Raw genomic sequence first — 18693 nt, 5'->3', positions numbered from 1 at the left:
GCTAATAACCAGTTCATGTACACTTCTGAAAGGAATCCTGTGAATAATGGGACGCCTATGAAGAAGGGAGTTCTTGAGGTTGATACTCTGAATGCCATATTGGCTCAGAATAAAATATTGACTCAGTAAGTCAATATGATCTCTCAGAGTCTGCATGGAATGCAAGCTGCATCCAACAGTACTCAAGAGGCTTCTTCTGAAGAAGAAGCTTATGATCCTGAGAACCCTGCAATAGCAGAGGTAAATTACTTAGGTGAACCTTATGGAAACACCTATAACTCAACATGGAGAAATCATCCAAATTTCTCATGGAAGGATCAAAAGCCTCAACAAGGCTTTAATAATGGTGGAAGAAACAGGTTTAGCAATAGCAAGCCTTTTCCATCATCAACTCAGCAACAGACAGAGAACTCTGAACAAAATGCTTCTAATTTAGCAAATCTAGTCTCTGATCTATCCAAGGCCACTGTAAGTTTCATGAATGAAACAAGGTCTTCCATTAGAAATTTGGAAGCACAAGTGGGCCAGCTGAGTAAAAGGATCACTGAAATCCCTCCTAGTACTCTCCCAAGTAATACAGAAAAGAACCCAAAAAGAGAGTGCAAGGCCATTGACATAAGTGCCATGGCCGAACCTGTAAGGGAAGGAGAGGACGTGAATCCCAAGGAGGAAGACCTCCTGGGACGTCCAGTGATCAATAAGAAGCTTCCCTCTGAGGAACCAAAGGAATCTGAGACTCATCTAGAGACCATAGAGATTCCATTGAACCTCCTTATGCCCTTCATGAGCTCTGATGAGTATTCCTCTTCTGAAGAGAATGAGGATGTTACTGAAGAGCAAACTGCCAAGTTTCTTGGTGCAATCATGAAGCTGAATGCCAAATTGGGAAGTTGAACCTCCCTTGTTCATCAATGAACTAAGTGATCTGGATCAACTGACATTGCCTCAGAAGAGACAGGATCCTGGAAAGTTCATAATATCCTGTACCATAGGCATCATGATCTTTAAGGCTCTGTGTGACCTTGGTTCAGGAATAAACCTCATGCCCCTCTCTGTAATAGAGAAACTGGGAATCTATGGGGTGCAAGCTGCTAAAATCTCATTAGAGATGGCAGACAGCTCAAGAAGACAGGCTTATGGACAAGTAGAGGACGTGTTAGTAAAGGTTGAGGGCCTTTACATCCCTACTGATTTCATAGTCCTGGATACTGGAAAGGAAGAGGATGAATCCATCATCCTAGGAAGACCTTTCCTGGCCACAGCAAGAGCTGTGATTGATGTTGACAGAGGTGAAATTGTCCTTCAATGTAATGAGAACTCCCTTGTATTCAAAACTCAAGGATCTCCCTCTGCAACCATGGAGAGGAAGCAGAAAAAGCTTCTCTCAAAGCAGAGTCAACCAGAGCCCCCACAGTCAAACTCTAAGTTTGGTGTTGGGAGGCCACAACCAAACTCTAAGTTTGGTGTTGAACTCCCATATCCAAACTCTAAGTTTGGTGTTGGAGAGTCTCAACAAAGCTCTGCACATCTGTGAGGCTCCATGAGAGCCCACTGTCAAGCTATTGACATTAAAGAAGCGCTTGTTGGGAGGCAACCCAATGTTTCTCTAATTTTTATTGTTTTTCATGTTTTCTTAGGTTCATGATCATGTGGAGTCACAAAATAAACAAAAAAATCAAAAACGGAATCAAAAATAGCAGAAGAAAAATCACACCCTGGAGGAGCATCTGTCTGGCGTTCAAACGCCAGAACAGAGCATAGTTCTGGCGCTGAACGCCCAGAATGGGAGCATCCTGGCGCTGAACGCCCAGAACAAGCATGGTTCTGGCGTTCAACGCCAGAAATGGCAGCAAAGGGGCGTTGAACGCCCAAAATGGGCACCAGCCTGGCGCTGAACGCCCAGAGTTGTGTGCAAGGGCATTTTGCATGCCTAAATTGGTGCAGGGATGTAAATGCCTTGACACCTCAGGATCTGTGGACCCCACAGGATCCCCACCTACCTCCACTCACTCTCTTCTCTCTTCTCAATCATCCTCTATTCCCAATAAACACTCTTCCCTATTAACTCTTTACCACTCACATCCAAACACCCACTTTCCTTCAAAATTCAACATCTCTTTCCCACCCAATCCCACCCATATGGCCGAATACACATCTCCCTCCATCTCCTCCATATCTTCTTCTTATTCTTCTATTCTTTCCTCTTTTGCTCGAGGACGAGCAACATTCTAAGTTTGGTGTGGTAAAAGCATAGTTTTTTTGTTTTTTTTTCCATAACCATTGATGGCACCTAAGGCCAGAGAAGCCTCTAGAAAGAGGAAAGGGAAGATAAAAGCTTCCATCAAGGGTCTATAGCTCAGTGGTAGAACATTTGACTGCAAATCAAGAGATCCCTGAGATACCTCAGGGGATACATTTTCTTCCACACAAATTATTGGAAGCAACTAAGGGTGGAACATCAAGAGCACTCCATCATCCTTCATGAAATCAAAGAAGATCTAAAAGCAATGAAGGAGGAGCAGCAAAGACAAGGAAGAGACATAGAAGAACTCAAGGACATCACTAAGGTGGACTCATTCCTTGTTCTTACTTTCTCTGTTTTTCGTTTTCCATGTTATGTAATTATCTGTGTTTGTGTCTTCATTACATGATCATTAGTAGTTAATAACTATGTCTAAAAGTTATGAATGTCCTATGAATCCATCACCTCTCTTAAATAAAAACTGTTTTAATTCAAAAAGAACAAGAAGTACATGAGTTTCGAATTTATCCTTGAACTTAGTTTAATTATATTGATGTGGTGACAATGCTTCTTGTTTTCTGAATGTATGCTTGAACAGTGCATATGTCTTTTGAAGTTGTTGTTTAAGAATGTTAAATATGTTGGCTCTTGAAAGAATGATGACTAGGAGACATGTTATTTGATAATCTGAAAAATCATAAAAATGATTCTTGAAGCAAGAAAAAGCAGCAAAGAACAAAGCTTGCAGAAAAAAAAATAGGCGAAAAAAAAAAATAGAAAGAAAAAGAAAAAGCAAGCAGAAAAAGCCAATAACCCTTAAAACCAAAAGGCAAGGGCAAATAAAAAGGATCCCAAGGCTTTGAGCATCAGTGGATAGGAGGGCCTAAAGGAATAAAATCCTGGTCTAAGCGGCTAAACCAAGCTGTCCCTAACCATGTGCTTGTGGCGTGAAGCTGTCAAGTGAAAACTTGAGACTGAGCGGTTAAAGTCAAGGTCCAAAGCAAAAAAAAAAGAGTGTGCTTAAGAACCCTGGACACCTCTAATTGGGGACTTTAGCAAAGCTAAGTCACAATCTGAAAAGGTTCACCCAATTATGTGTCTGTGGCATTTATGTATCCGGTGGTAATACTGGAAAACAAAGTGCTTAGGGCCACGGCCAAGACTCATAAAGAAGCTGTGTTCAAGAATCATCATACTAAACTAGGAGAATCAATAACACTATTCGAAATCTGAAGTTCCTATAGATGCCAATCATTCTGAACCTCAATGGATAAAGTGAGATGCCAAAACTATTCAAGAGGCAAAAAGCTATAAGTCCCGCTCATATGGTTGAAGCTCTGTTTCATTGATAGTTTGGAATTTATAGTATATTCTATTCTTTTTATCCTATTTTGATTTTCAGTTGCTTGGGGACAAGCAACATTCTAAGTTTGGTGTTGTGATGAGCGGATAATTTATACGCTTTTTGACATTGTTTTTAGTATGTTTTTAGTAGGATCTAGTTACTTTTAGGGATGTTTTTAATAGATTTTGTGTTAAATTCACATTTCTGGACTTTACTATGAGTTTGTGTGTTTTTCTGTGATTTCAGGTATTGTCTGGCTGAAATTGAGGAACTTGAGCAGAAATCAGATTCAGAGGTTGAAAAAGGACTGCTGATGCTGTTGGATTCTGACCTCCCTGCACTCAAAGTGGATTTTCTGGAGCTACAGAACTCAAAATGGCGCGCTTCCAATTGCGTTGGAAAGTAGACATCTAGGGCTTTCCAGAAATATATAATAGTCCATACTTTGGCCAAGAATTGACGACGTAAACTGGCGTTCAACGCCAGCCTTCTGCCCAAATCTGGCGTCCAGAGCCAGAAAAGGATCCAAAACCAGAGTTGAACGCCCAAACTGGCACAGAAACTGGCGTTCAACTCCACAAATGGCCTCTGCACGTGTAACACTCAAGCCCAAGCCCAAGCACACACCAAGTGGGCCCCGGAAGTGGATTTATGCATCAATTACTTACTCATGTAAACCCTAGTGACTAGTTTATTATAAATAGGACCTTTTACCATTGTATTAGGCATCTTTGGACGTCTGGTTCTTAGATCAGAGGGGCTGGCCACACGGCCATGCCTGGACCTTTCACTTATGTATTTTCAACGGTAGAGTTTCTACACTCCATAGATTAAGGTGTGGAGCTCTGCTGTTCCTCAAAGATTAATGCAAAGTACTACTATTTTCTATTCAATTCTTCTTATTTCTCTTCTAAGATATCCATTCGCACCCAAGAACGTGATGAAGGTGATGATTATGTGTGACGCTCATCATCCTTCTCCCTTATGAACGCGTGCCTGACAACCACTTCCGTTCTACATTAGAATTGAATGAGTATCTCTTAGATCTCTTAGTCGGAATCTTCGTGGCGTAAGCTAGAATGATGGCGGCATTCAAGAGAATCCGGAAAGTCTAAACCTTGTCTGTGGTATTCCGAGTAGGATTCAATGATTGAATGACTGTGACGAGCTTCAAACTCGCGAGTGCTGGGCGTTAGTGACAGACGCAAAAGGAGGGTGAATCCTATTCCAGCATGATCGAGAACCGACAGATGAATAGCCGTGCCGTAACAGGGTGCGTGAGCATATGATTCACTGAGAGGAGGGGATGTAGCCACTGACAACGGTGATGCCCTTGCATACAGCCAGCCATGGAAAGGAGTAAGACTGATTGGATGAAGATAGCAGGAAAGCAGAGGTTCAGAGGAACGAAAAGCATCTCCATTCGCTTATCTGAAATCCCTGCCAATGAATCTACATAAGTATCTCTATCCCTTTTATTGTTTATTTTAATCTAATAAAATATCATGTTTAAATTCGCCTGACTGAGATTTTCAAGGTGACCATAGCTTGCTTCATACCAACAATCTCCGTGGGATTCGACCCTTACTCACGTAAGGTATTACTTGGACGACCCAGTGCACTTGCTGGTTAGTTGAATGGAGTTGTGATCACACGTGCCATTACCAGGGATTATTAAGATCCCAATTCATCACACCATGATCTCTTTGAGGTATTTTTGGTTTCATACAAATACAAAGAGACTAACTTTGAGGATCACAATTTCGTCCACCAGAAAGCTAGGTGCAACACTCACAAAATGGGACAACCAAGGATCGAAGAGGGGGCAAGGCACTACAAGGCTTGGCATGAGGAAATTTCAAGCAAGCAAGGAAACCCAAAAAGGAAGCCAGCAAGGTTCGAAGATTTTAGAATCTTAACATGAGGACAAGGAGGCGGGGTATGTCTTGCAACAAGTGGAGAGTGAAGAGATTGTTGATGAAGAAGAAGTGGTTGAAGAGCTAGGCAAAGTTGAGCAAGAGGTGAATTCCAAGCTTGAGACCACTTCCACACCAAGTGATGTTGTTGATGAATTTGTGGAAGTTGTTGAACTTTCTTCCATTGAACTTGAAGATGATGTGAAGGAGGGTGCGCAACCTCCTAAGCATATAATGAATGATGAAGAATTGGAAGGTGAGGAAACAACAAATCTTCCTCTTGAAGATGAGCCCATACCAACACATGATCCTTTGGTATTTGAGGAATCTTCTCCTATTGAAATTGAGGTAGATATTGAGATAAGTCCCACATTACCTCTAAGATGTGACGTGAAGATTGAGGAAGAGCTAGATGAAGTTGGTAAAGAGGTAGTTGAATGTGAAGAACTTTGTCAAGAGAAAGAGGTTGAAGTTGAAGAAGCTTGCCAAGAGGTGGAGGTAGTCAAGAAAGAGCACAAGGGAGTAGACCTCGCATTGTGTAAGTGTGGGGAGGTTCCCCTTCCTAAGTCACCATCATCTAACACAACATTCAAGTGGGTAAAATTCCTTTTTCTAAGCTTTACTTTCTCACTTGAATATGGTTTGATTGAAAATGATGGTCAACTTAGAACTCTTTGTGAAGTTAAGAGTGGGAGAGAGTTATGTAGTGGTTGGAAACATCATTCTAAGTTTATGATGGTTACATGCTCAAAGTTGAATAGTAATGGTTGGTGTAGAACCAAATTGCAAGGGTCTAGAGGATGGATGCTCAATTGAGAATTCACAAGTCTTGTCACCCAAATTTAGCTATTGTAGTCAACGGGAAGATGGGTGCAAGAACAAGGTTTGGGACCCTAGAATTCATGTTAACAATCAAAACTCATGGGGCCTTGTCATCTACATAAGCTTACTCGAAGGCCTTCTGTGCCTAATTTAGGATCCCGGTGGACATTGGAGATGCAAACAATGGTGGGGATTCAGGGATGAATTCAAGCATAAACCACCCTAGCAAGGACCCCCACCAAATGTTCAACTTAAGGACTTAAACTAAAAGTGCTAGGTGGGAGACACCCTACCATGGTAAACTCTTTTCACTCTCTTTTAGATTTGGTTAATAAGTGATTTGAGTTGCCATTGTAGGTAGTTTTTGTTATTTTCTATACTCTTATGCCTTTTGCTTTGATTGATTGGTTGTTTCTTAGTTTGTTTTGATTAGTTTAGTTGTTGTTAAATTGCATTTTTCTTGAGGTGTAAGTTTTGTTTGTTTTGTATTTAAAAATTTTTCAAAAACCAAGAAGATTTGTTGTTAAATTTGATTTGTGATTGTTTTAGAATGCTTATAGATTTGGAGAGTGCCCTGTTTTTGAAAAAAAAAAGGGGCATCCGCGCACGAGGGTGCTGTGCGCGCGCACGTCAGTGGTGCATTTCACACTCCTGGTACAAAAACCAGAGAGTTGTGCGAAAGTTGTGCCTACTCTGTACTCGCGACCTGCCGCACAAGCGTACATGACGCATCCACGTCGGTCGCCAACTTCATCAAGCACACGTACGCGTACGGTGCGCGTCCGCGTCGCTTGTTCCTTTTGCCAAACTTCACATCGGCGCGTAAGCGTGCATGACGTGTCCGCGCCGGTAAAGAAAAATTTTTTTTTTCTCCTTTACCATTTTCTTTTGTTTATCGCATTCATATACTTCTATTCTTTACATTTCAATTTTGTTTCTATAGCCTGTTCTCAATTTTTTTTCTAAGTCTCTTCTTTCAATAATGGTATTGCATTTTCCTACTCAATTGTTGAGAATTTCTTGATTAATCTTGGTGCTTCTTGACTTGTTTGATATTGTTGGGTGATAAAACTTTTAAATCAACGCTTAATCTTGTATGACTCTTATATTCTTTGTACATTGATATGAACTTGCATGTCTTTCATGACCCACTCTTTCTAGTTGAACTTGATGCTTTTGAGTACTCTTCATGCTTTGACTTTACTCTTGCATCAAGTGTTAATTGATATGCCCTTTACCTATATTGCTCTCTCACTTACATACGTAGCTAACATGTAGTAAGAACCTTACTCTTATTTGGCATTAGCCCCCGCCTATGTTCTACTTGCTTTGATATCTTTGATATAGGCTTAATTATCCTTCTTTCTCTTTCCTTTTAGGTTGGCCACCAAGAAGGAAAGGATTGGAAAGGCTTCTAAATGGGGGAACAAACAAGTTCACCCGCACAACCTCTTGAAGGAGCTCATCAATTGTGGCAACCCATCCACGTTGCTCTTCTTTGCATGCACTGAGGACGGTGCAAATTTTTAAGTGTGGGGAGGTCGTCTGACCGATCTCCATGGGTAACAACCTCCTTTTTCAACACCAATTTCTTTGTTAGTTAGTTGTTGCATTGCATGATAGGTTGCATGTTAGTTATAATTTGTATATATTCTATCATTTATTTTTATGTTAGGACTACTTGGTTAGGGTGATGACTTCCTTTCCAAGAAAAATTGTTTTTAGGGCACCCTACCAAATTGTGTGGTTACATCTTATAACCACTTATTTCCATTCTTGTGTGCATTATTCTCTTTCTATGACTGTAATCTTTGATTTGTTTGATTCTTTATGTCCATTATTCCATGTATACATACATTTATATGATTGAGGCCATCATTTCATATAGCTCACTTACCCAAATAGCCTACCTTTCATCAACCATTGTTAGCCAATTTTGAGCCTATTTAATCCCTTTTGTTCTTAATGTTAGCACATCACTACCCCTAAGTGAAAAACAATAAATATCCTCAATTTGGATCTTTGATTAGCTTAGGCTAGTGAGGGTATGTATCATTTGGTTATGGGAAACTTGGGACATTGGTTGAGGTAAAAGTGTAATTTTTATTTTTGTTGAAAATATTTGGAATTGGATTAATATTCATGCACTATATATAAAACCATATGCATTGATACGTTTGTATATACTTTAAAAAAATGATAAAGAAAAAGAAAAAGAACATATATATATAAGAAAAAAGAGAAAAAGAAATAAAAAGGGGACAAAAATGCCCCAAAGTAAAGTTCAATAAAAATCAATGCATATGGAATGTTAATTAAAGAGAATGCATGAGTATGTGAAAAAGTGGGAATCATGGGTAGCTAGGTTATGTATTAGAATTGTATAGGTTGTTATATGTGTTTGGTGAGAGCTTAGGTTAATCAAAGATACAAATTTCAAGCTCATTTGACAATATGCATCCTTACCTTTACCCTAGCCCCATTACAACCTATGAATAAGTCCTCATGATGAATGTATGCATGCATTGAATAGTTGTTGATTGTTAGATGAAAAACAAATCTTGGAAAGCATGAGTAGAAGAGAATTGAGTAAATCGACCCTATACACTTGAGCGCTAGAGCCGATACACTTTCGGTGAGGGTTCGATGCTCAATTCCTTATTCCCGGCTTTCATGAGCGTTCTTCTTGCAAGTCTATTTATACTTTATTTTGATATTCAAATTGGTAGGATTCATGAATCATCATACTACTTAGCCCTACATGTGCATATATGTTCTTCGAGACTGATTTACTTTTAACCAAGTAGGTAGAATCATTTTGCATTTAGTTGCATTCATATAGATAGGTGCATATAGTTTCTTTACATTGAATAAATGTTCATACCCCTTTTCTTGTCCTTCTTTATTCTTAGCATGAGGACATGCTTGGTTTAAGTGTGGGAAGATTTGGTAAACCCCAATTTTGTGGCTTATCTTGTGCTTAATTTGGGGGATTTTATCACCTTTTCTCACATTTATTTAATGAAATAGCATGGTTTTGCAATTCTCCCTTGATTTGTTCTTAAATCTGAAAACATACTTTTTAGGCCTTAAAATAGCTAAATTCAATTCACTTTAATTCCATTCGATGCCTTGATATGTTTGTTGAGTGATTTCAGGTTCATACGGCAAGTATTGGATGGAAGAAGTGAGGAGAAAAGCATGCAAAGTGGGAGAACTCATGAAGAAATGAAGGAACCGTAAAGCTGTCAAGCCTGACCTCTTCGCACTCAATCGATCATAACTTGAGCTACAGAGATCCAAATGAGGCGGTTCTAGTTACGTTGGAAAGCTAACATCTGGGGCTTCAAAATGATATAAAATTTGCTGTAGTTGCTTAACTTCTAGGGACGCGCACATGCACTGTTTGCGTGCGTGCTGATGGAGCAGCGTGGGTCCACTTTGCGCAACTCATTGGGGGCGATTTCTAGCTCATTTTGGGCCCAATCCAACTCATTTTTGATGCTATTGAACCCAAGGATTGAGGGGGAAATGAACCAAGTAGTCATAGTTGAGTTTTCATCATGTTTTAGGTTAGACTTCTAGAGAGATAAGCTCTCCCTTCTCTCTAGAATTTAGGGTAGTTTAGATTTAATTTTCTTAAATTCATCTTTCAATTCTTGTTTTGATTTAGTTTTCTCTTTTAATTTCTTGTTGTTACACCTTTGTTTTTCTAGTTCTTGTTATTAATTTCCCTATTTTGCCATTTTTATGTTTATGAACCATTGTTGAATCTTGATTTCTTTGAATGCAATCTTATGTTTCTAAGTCTCTTTTATGTCATTTCCATTGTTATTGTTGATTTCTTGTTGATGATAGTTATGGATCTTGTTAATTCTTAGAATTGGTGATGTTTAATTTTCTTGCATTCTAAGTGTTTGATGAAATGTTTTCTCTAGTTTTTGGGTAGCTTTCTTTACTCTTGGCCTAGGCTAAGGGAATTGAGTGACCTTGAGTCATTGGGTCTCATTGAATTGGTGATTTGAGAACCCTTGTTGATCAATTTGATACTCATTGACACTAAACCACTACTAATCTAATTAGTAGATAGGTTGGGACTTATGGGTTGTTGTGATCAAGCCTATTTGATATACTTCAAGTATAGAAGTAAACTTAATGAGCTTGGTTCCTTATAATTATCAATATTTGGTATGTAGACAAGGATGGCGATCTCAATTACCTATGTCTAGCCAAGAGTTCTTTCCATTTCCTTTATTAGTTCTTGTTATTATATTTTCTTGTCAATTTCCAAATCAAACCCCCCCTTGCATCTTCATAGCCAATAATTGACCACTTCATTGCAATTCTTTATGAGACGACCCGGAGTTTAAATACTTCGTTTAATTCTTATTTGAGGTTTGTACTTGTGACAACTGAAATTTTTGATGTGGGAATTATTTGTTGGTTTAGAACTATGCTTACAACGAAGTTCTTATTTCTAGAAGAAAAATTCTAGACCATCGAGCAAATCTTGCTCATCAAAATGGCGCCGTTGGCGGGGAGTTGCAATGGTGCTTTGTTATTGGCTATTGTGAATATTGTGAATATGCTTGCCTTTTGCTTATTTGTTAGTTTTTGTTAGGCTTAGGACTTTGTTGCTTATTTTTATTAGCTTTTGTTTTTATTTGCTATTATGAATTCTCATCCTCACTTTGGCTACGAGTTTGGTTCAAATTATGTTGTAGGAAATGGGAGCTACAATGAGTATGTGCATCAAGGATGGAACAATCAAGGATGGGAGGAGCCTCAAGGGATTGATCAACCTTCTTGGCAACAACAACCTCCGGATTCTTATGGGTATAACTCTAATCCTAATGCATATCAATCTAATGGATTTGGTGACCCTTATTGTTATTGTCAACAACCACCACCATATGCCTATGAACCACCTCCTCAACATAATTCTAAACCATCATACTCACAAGCTCCTTACCCCCAATCACCTCCATATGACCCCAACCCATATCATCCATACCAACCACCTTGTGAACCATATGAACCATATGAAGAACCACCCCAATTCAACCCCCAATACCCTCAAGAACCACCACCTCCATACTATTACCAAGATGAACCACCTCCAATGTATCGGAATTCTCAACCACAAGATAAATCACCTCCCATATTTGAAAAAATCATGGCTAAGTTTGCTAACATTACCGCTATCTTGGAATCATTGGACTCATGCAACAAGCAAAGCATCTCCACGGTTGAATGTGAGAAATCAACCGAAGAAAGGAGCGTGAAGGAGATTTTAGAATCTCAACATATGCACAAAGAGGCGGGGTATGTCTTGCAACAAGTGGAGAGTGAAGAGATTGTTGATGAAGAAGAAGTAGTTGAAGAGCTAGGCAAAGTTGAGCAAGAGGTGAATTCCAAGCTTGAGAGCACTTCCACACCAAGTGATGTTGTTGATAAATTTATGGAAGTTGTTGAACTTTCTTCCATTGAACTTGAAGATGATGTGAAGGAGGGTGCGCAACCTCCTAAGCATATAATGAATGATGAAGAATTGGAAGAAGGTGAGGAAACAACAAATCTTCCTCTTGAAGATGAGCCCACACCAACACAAGATCCTTTGGTATTTGAGGAATCTTCTCCTATTGAAATTAAGGTAGATGTTGAGATAAGTCCCACATTACCTCCAAGTTGTGACGTGAAGACTAGGGAAGAGCTAGAAGAAGTTAGTGAAGAGGTAGTTGAATGTGAAGAACTTTGTCAAGAGGAAGAAGTTGAAGTTGAAGAAGCTTGCCAAGAGGTGGAGGTAGTCAAGAAAGAGCACAAGGGAGTAGACCTCGCATTGTCTAAGTGTGGGGAGGTTCCCCTTCCTAAGTCACCATCATCCAACACAACATTCAAGTGGGTAAAATTCCTATCCCTAAGCTTTTCTTTCTCAGTTGAATATGGTTTGATTGAAAATGATGGTCAACTTAGAACTCTTTGTGAAGTTAAGAGTGGGAGAGAGTTGTGTAGTAGTTGGAAACATCACTCTAAGTTTATGATGGTTGCATGCTCAAAGTTGAATAGTAATAGTTGGTGTAGAACCAAATTGCAAGGGTCTAGGGGAATGTTTGGATGCTCAATTGAGAATTCACAAGTCTTGTCACCTAAATTTAGCTATGGTAGTCAACGGGAAGATGGGTGCAAGAACAAGGTTTGGGACCCCGGAATTCATGTCAACAATCAAAACTCTTGGGGCCTTGTCATCTACATAAGCTTACTTGAAGGCCTTCTGCGCCTAATTTGGGATCCCGGTGGACATTGGAGATGCAAATAATGGTGGGGATTCAAGGATGAATTCAAGCATAAACCACCCTAGCAAGGACCCCCAGCAAATGTCCAACTTAAGGACTTAAACTAAAAGTGCTAGGTGGGAGACACCCCACCATGGTAAACTCTTTCTACTCTCTTTTAGATTTAGTTAATAAGTGATTTGAGTTGCCATTGTAGGTAGTTTTTGTTATTTTCTCTACTCTTATGCATTTTGCTTTGATTGATTGTTTGTTTCTTAGTTTGTTTTGATTAGTTTAGTTGTTGTTAAATTGCATTTTGCTTTAGGTGTAAGTTTTGTTTGTTTTGTATTTGAAAATTTTTCAAAAACCAAGAAGATTTGTTGTTAAATTTGATTTGTGATTGTTTTAGAATGCTTATAGATTAGGAGAGTGCCCTGTTTTTGAAAAAAAAAAGGGGGCATCCGCGGGCGGGCGTGCTGTGCGCGTGCGCGTCGGTGGTGCATTTCACACTCCTAGTACAAAAACCAGAGAGTTGTGCCAAAGTTGTGCCTACTCTATACCCGCGACCTACCGTGCAAGCGTACGTGACGCGTCCGCGTCGCTCGCCAACTTCATCAAGCACGCGTACGCGTACTGTGCGCGTCCACATCGCTTGTTCCTTCTGCCAAACTGCACATCAGCGCGTAAGCGTGCATGACGCGTCCGCGCTGGTAAAAAAAAGTTTTTTTCTCGTCTGCCATTTTCTTTTGTTTATCGCATTCGTATACTTCTATTCTTTACACTTCAATTTTGTTTCTATAGCCTGTTTTCAATTTTTTTTCTAAGTCTCTTCTTTCAATAAATGTGTTGCATTTTCCTACTCAATTGTTGAGAATTTCTTGATTAATCTTGGTGCTTCTTGACTTGTTTGATATTGTTGGGTGATGAAACTTTTAAATCAATGCTTAATCTTGTATGACTCTTATATTCTTTGTACATTGATATGAACTTGCATGTCTTTCATGACCCACTCTTTCTAGTTGAACTTGATGATTTTGAGTACTCTTCATGATTTGACTTTACTCTTACATCAAGTGTTAATTGATATGCCCATTACCTATATTGCTCTCTCACTTACATGCGTAGCTAACATGTAGTGAGAAGCTTACTCTTATTTGGCATTAGCCCCCGCCTATTTTCTACTTGCTTTGATATCTTTGATGTAGGCTTAATTATCCTTCTTTCTCTTTCCTTTTAGGTTGGCCACTAAGAAGGAAAGGATTGGAAAGGCTTCTAAATGGGGCAACAAACAAGTTCACCCGCACAACTTCTTGAAGGAGCTCATCAATTGTGGCAACCCATCCACATTGCTCTTCTTTGTATGCACCGAGGACGGTGCAAATTTCTAAGTGTTGGGAGGTCGCCCGACCGATCTCCATGGGTAACAACCTCCTTTTTCAACACCAATTTTTTTGTTAGTTAGTTGTTGCCTTGCATGATAGGTTGCATGTTAGTTATAATTTGTATATATTCTATCATTTATTTTTATGTTAGGACTACTTGGTTAGGGTGATGACTTCTTTTCCAAGAAAAATTGTTTTTAGGGCACCCTACCAAATTGTGTAGTTACATCTTATAACCACTCATTTCCATTCTTGTGTGCATTATTCTCTTTCTATGACTGTAATCTTTGATTTGTTTGATTCTTTATGTCCATTATTCCATGTATACATGTATTTATATGATTGAGGCCATCATTTCATATAGCTCACTTACCCAAATAGCCTACCTTTCATCAACCATTGTTAGCCAATTTTGAGCCTATTTAATCCCTTTTGTTCTTAATATTAGCACATCACTACCCCTAAGTGAAAAACAATAAATGTCCTCAATTTGGATCTTTGATTAGCTTAGGCTAGTGAGGGTGTGTATCATTTGGGTATGGGAAACTTGGGACATTGGTTGAGGTAAAAGTGTAATTTTTATTTTTGTTGAAAATATTGGGAATTGGGTACATATTCATGCACTATATGTGAAACCATAAGCATTCATACGTTTGTATATACTTTAAAAAAATGATAAAGAAAAAGAAAAAGAACATATATATATATATATACATATATATATATATATATATATATATATATATATATATATAAGAAAAAAAATATAGACAAAGAAAAAGAGAAAAAGAAATAAAAAGGGGACAAAAATGCCCCAAAATAAAGTTCAATAAAAATCAATGCATATGGAATGTTAATTAAAGAGAATGCATGAGTATGTGAAAAAGTGGGAATCATGGGTAGCTAGGTTGTGTATTAGAATTGTATAGGTTGTTGTATGTGTTTGGTGAGAGCTTAGGTTAACCAAAGATACAAATTTCAAGCTCACTTGACAATATGCATCCTTATCTTTACCCTAGCCCCGTTACAACCTATGAATAAGTCCTCATGATGAATGTATGCATGCATTGAATAATTGTTTATTGTTAGATGAAAAACAAATCTTGGAAAGCATGAGTAGAACAGAATTGAGTGAATCGACCTTATACACTTGAGCAACTAGAGCAGATACACTTCCGGTGAGAGTTCGATGCTCAATTCCTTGTTCCCGGCTTTCATGAGCGTTCTTCTTGCAAGTCTATTTATACTTTATTTTGATATTCAAATTGGTAGGATTCATGAATCATCATACTAATTAGCCCTACATGTGCATATATGTTCTTGGAGACTGATTTACTTTTAACCAAGTAGGTAGAATCATTTTGCATTTATTTGTATTGATATAGATAGGTACGTATAGTTTCTTTACATTGAATAAATGTTCATACCCCTTTTCTTGTCCTTCTTTATTTTTAGCATGAGGACATGCTTGGTTTAAGTGTGGGGAGATTTGATAAACCCCAATTTTGTGGCTTATCTTATGCTTAATTTAGGGGATTTTATCACCTTTTCTCACATTTATTCAATGAAAAAGCATGGTTTTGCAATTCTCCCTTGATTTGTGCTTAAATGTGAAAATATGCTTTTTAGGCCTTAAATTAGCTAAATTCAATTCACTTTAATTCCATTCGATGCCTTGATGTGTTTGTTGAGTGATTTCAATTCATAAGGCAAGTATTGGATGGAAGAAGTGAGGAGAAAAGCATGCAAAGTGGGAGAACTCATGAAGAAATGAAGGAACCGTAAAGCTGTCAAGCCTGACCTCTTCGCACTCAATCGATCATAACTTGAGCTACAGAGGTCCAAATGAGGTGGTTCTAGTTGCGTTGGAAAGCTAACATACGGGGCTTCAAAATGATATAAAATTTGCTGTAGTTTCCTGACATCTAGGGATGCGCACGCGCACTGTACCTATGCGTGCTGATGGAGCAACGTGGGTCCACTTTAGGCAACTCGTTGGGGACGATTTCTAACTCATTTTGGGCCCAATCCAACTCATTTCTGATGCTATTGAACCCAAATATTGAGCGGGGAATGAACCAAGTACTCATAGTTGAGTTTTCATTATGTTTTAGGTTAGAATTCTAGAGAGAGAAGCTCTCCCTTCTCTCTAGAATTTAGGGTAGTTTAGATTTAATTTTCTTAAATTCATCTTTCAATTCTTGTTTTGATTTAGTTTTCGCTTTTAATTTCTTGTTCTTATACCTTTGTTCTTCTAGTTCTTGTTGTTAATTTCCCTATTTTGCCATTTTTATGTTTATGAACCATTGTTGAATCTTGATTTCTTTGAATGCAATCTTATGTTTCTAAGTCTCTTTTATGTCATTTCTATTGTTATTGTTGATTTCTTGTTGGTGATAGTTATGGATCTTGTTAATTTTTACAATTGGTGATGTTTAATTTTCTTGCATTCTAAGTGTTTGATGAAATGTTTTCTCTAGTTTTTGGGTAGCTTTCTTTACTCTTGCCTTAGGCTAAGGGAATTGAGTGACCTTGAGTCATTGGGTCTCATTGAATTGGTGATTTGAGAACCCTTGTTGATCAATTTGATACTCATTGACACTAAACCACTACTAATCTAATTAGTAGATAGGTTGGGACTTATGGGTTGTTGTGATCAAGCCTATTTGATATACTTCAAGTATAGAAGTAAACTTAATGAGCTTGGTTCCTTATAATTATCAATATTTGGTATGTAGACAAGGATGGCGATCTCAATTACCTATGTCTAGCCAAGAGTTCTTTCCATTTCCTTTATTAGTTCTTGTTATTTTATTTTCTTGTCAATTTCCAAATTAAACCCCCATTGCATCTACATAGCCAATAATTGACCACTTCATTGCAATTCCTTGTGAGACGACCCGGACTTTAAATACTTCGGTTAATTCTTATTTGGGGTTTGTACTTGTTTGTTGGTTTAGAACTATGCTTACAACGAAGTTCTTATTTCTAGAAGAGAAATTCTAGACCATCGAGCAAAATCTCGCTCATCAAAGACCTCCATTGATTCAAATTCTGAGAATCATCTTCTACTCTTCCTCTCAATTGATCTAAGGATTTGGTTTTAATCTTCTCTGCTGTTTCTCAATTTCATTTTCTTCTGCAATTACTTTTCTACTTGATCAAGAGAGCAATTGAGATCTAGATCTGCTGTCTAATCTCATTTCTCTTCTTCGATCTCCAATTTTTCCTTAGAATTTCATAATTGAGTTAAGTTTTCTTGCTGTTTGGTTCTTCAATCAATTTTACATATCTGTTTGGCTGCTGAGCTGAATTTCTTCATTTCAGAGCTCTCTGATCTTCTTAACTTGCAATTTCTTGTTTAATTCTAAATCGCAGCACCCAAATCCTTTTACTCTTTAACCAATTTACATTTCTCAGCAATTTAGATTTAGCAAATTTACATTTCTTGCACTTTAAGTTTCTGCAATTTACTTTTCTTGCAATTTAAGTTTCAGCTCTTTTACTTTCTTGTTGTTTAAGTTACTTGCAATTTACCTCTTCTTCACTTTGTTCTTTTGCTCAATTTACCTTCTGCACCTTTATTTACTCGCAATTTAGCTTCTGTCAATCAAAATCACTCAAGTCATCAAATATTTGCTTAACTAAATTCATCACCTAACTAAGATTGCTCAATCCATCAATTCCTGTGGGATCGACCTCACTCTTGTGAGTAATTACTACTTGATGCGACCCGGTACACTTGCCGGTGAGTTTGTGTGGAAATCTAATTTCCACCCATCAAGTTTTTGGCGCCATTGCCGGGAATTGATATAGATTGACAATGATTAAGTAAGGTGATAATCTAGATTAAGCATTTTCTTTTTCTTTTTACTAAGCATACTAACTGTTTGACTTTTTCCTTAAGCTAACATTGACTTCACTCTAGCAGTAGAGTGTTTAATTTTAGTTTCTGGTTCTATTTTTGTTTTTCTTGCTGTTGTATGACAAAGGCAATGAGAGAGATCCCTACTTTTTGTGACCAAGAGGAGAGAACTCTTAGAAGACTAAGAAGAGAAGCAAGAGGGAAGGGAGTTATTGGAGAAGAAGAATCAGAGGAAGAGAACCAGGAAATGAAGGAAAATTCAATAAATCCACCAGTGGGAGTGGCCAACAATAATTGTTAGCCCCAGAGGAGAGTTTTGGCTTCTTACACGTTTGCTAATCCTAGGCATTGTGGGAGTAGCATCCTTACCCCAAATGTCAATACAAACAACTTTGAATTGAAGCCCCAGCTCTTCATTTTGGTACAAAATAACTGCTTCTATGGTGGAAGCCCACTAGAAGATCCAAATAAGCATTTATCTATCTTCCTGAGGATCTGTGACACAGTGAAATCTAATGGTGTGCATCCAGACATATATAAACTCTTGCTATTCCCATTTTCATTGAGGGACAAGGCTGCTCAATGGCTGGAAGCCTTTCCACAAGAAAGCATCACTAGCTGGGAGGATCTAGTGAGCAAATTCCTAGCCAAGTTCTACCACCTCAAAGGATTATCAAATTGAAGACAGAGGTGCAAACCTTCACACAGATGGATGCAGAATCCCTCTATGAGGCTTGGGAGAGATACAAGGCCTTGATTAGAAAATTCCCCCCTGAAATGTTCAATGAATCGGACATACTTTAGAATTTCTATGAAGGATTGACTCTGAAAGCTCAGGAAGCATTAGAT

Source organism: Arachis ipaensis, chromosome B4 (assembly GCF_059453495.1).
Source record: "Arachis ipaensis isolate K30076 ecotype BB chromosome B4, ASM5945349v1, whole genome shotgun sequence".
Taxonomy (NCBI): domain Eukaryota; kingdom Viridiplantae; phylum Streptophyta; class Magnoliopsida; order Fabales; family Fabaceae; genus Arachis; species Arachis ipaensis.
Note: the sequence above shows the minus strand (reverse complement) of the source record.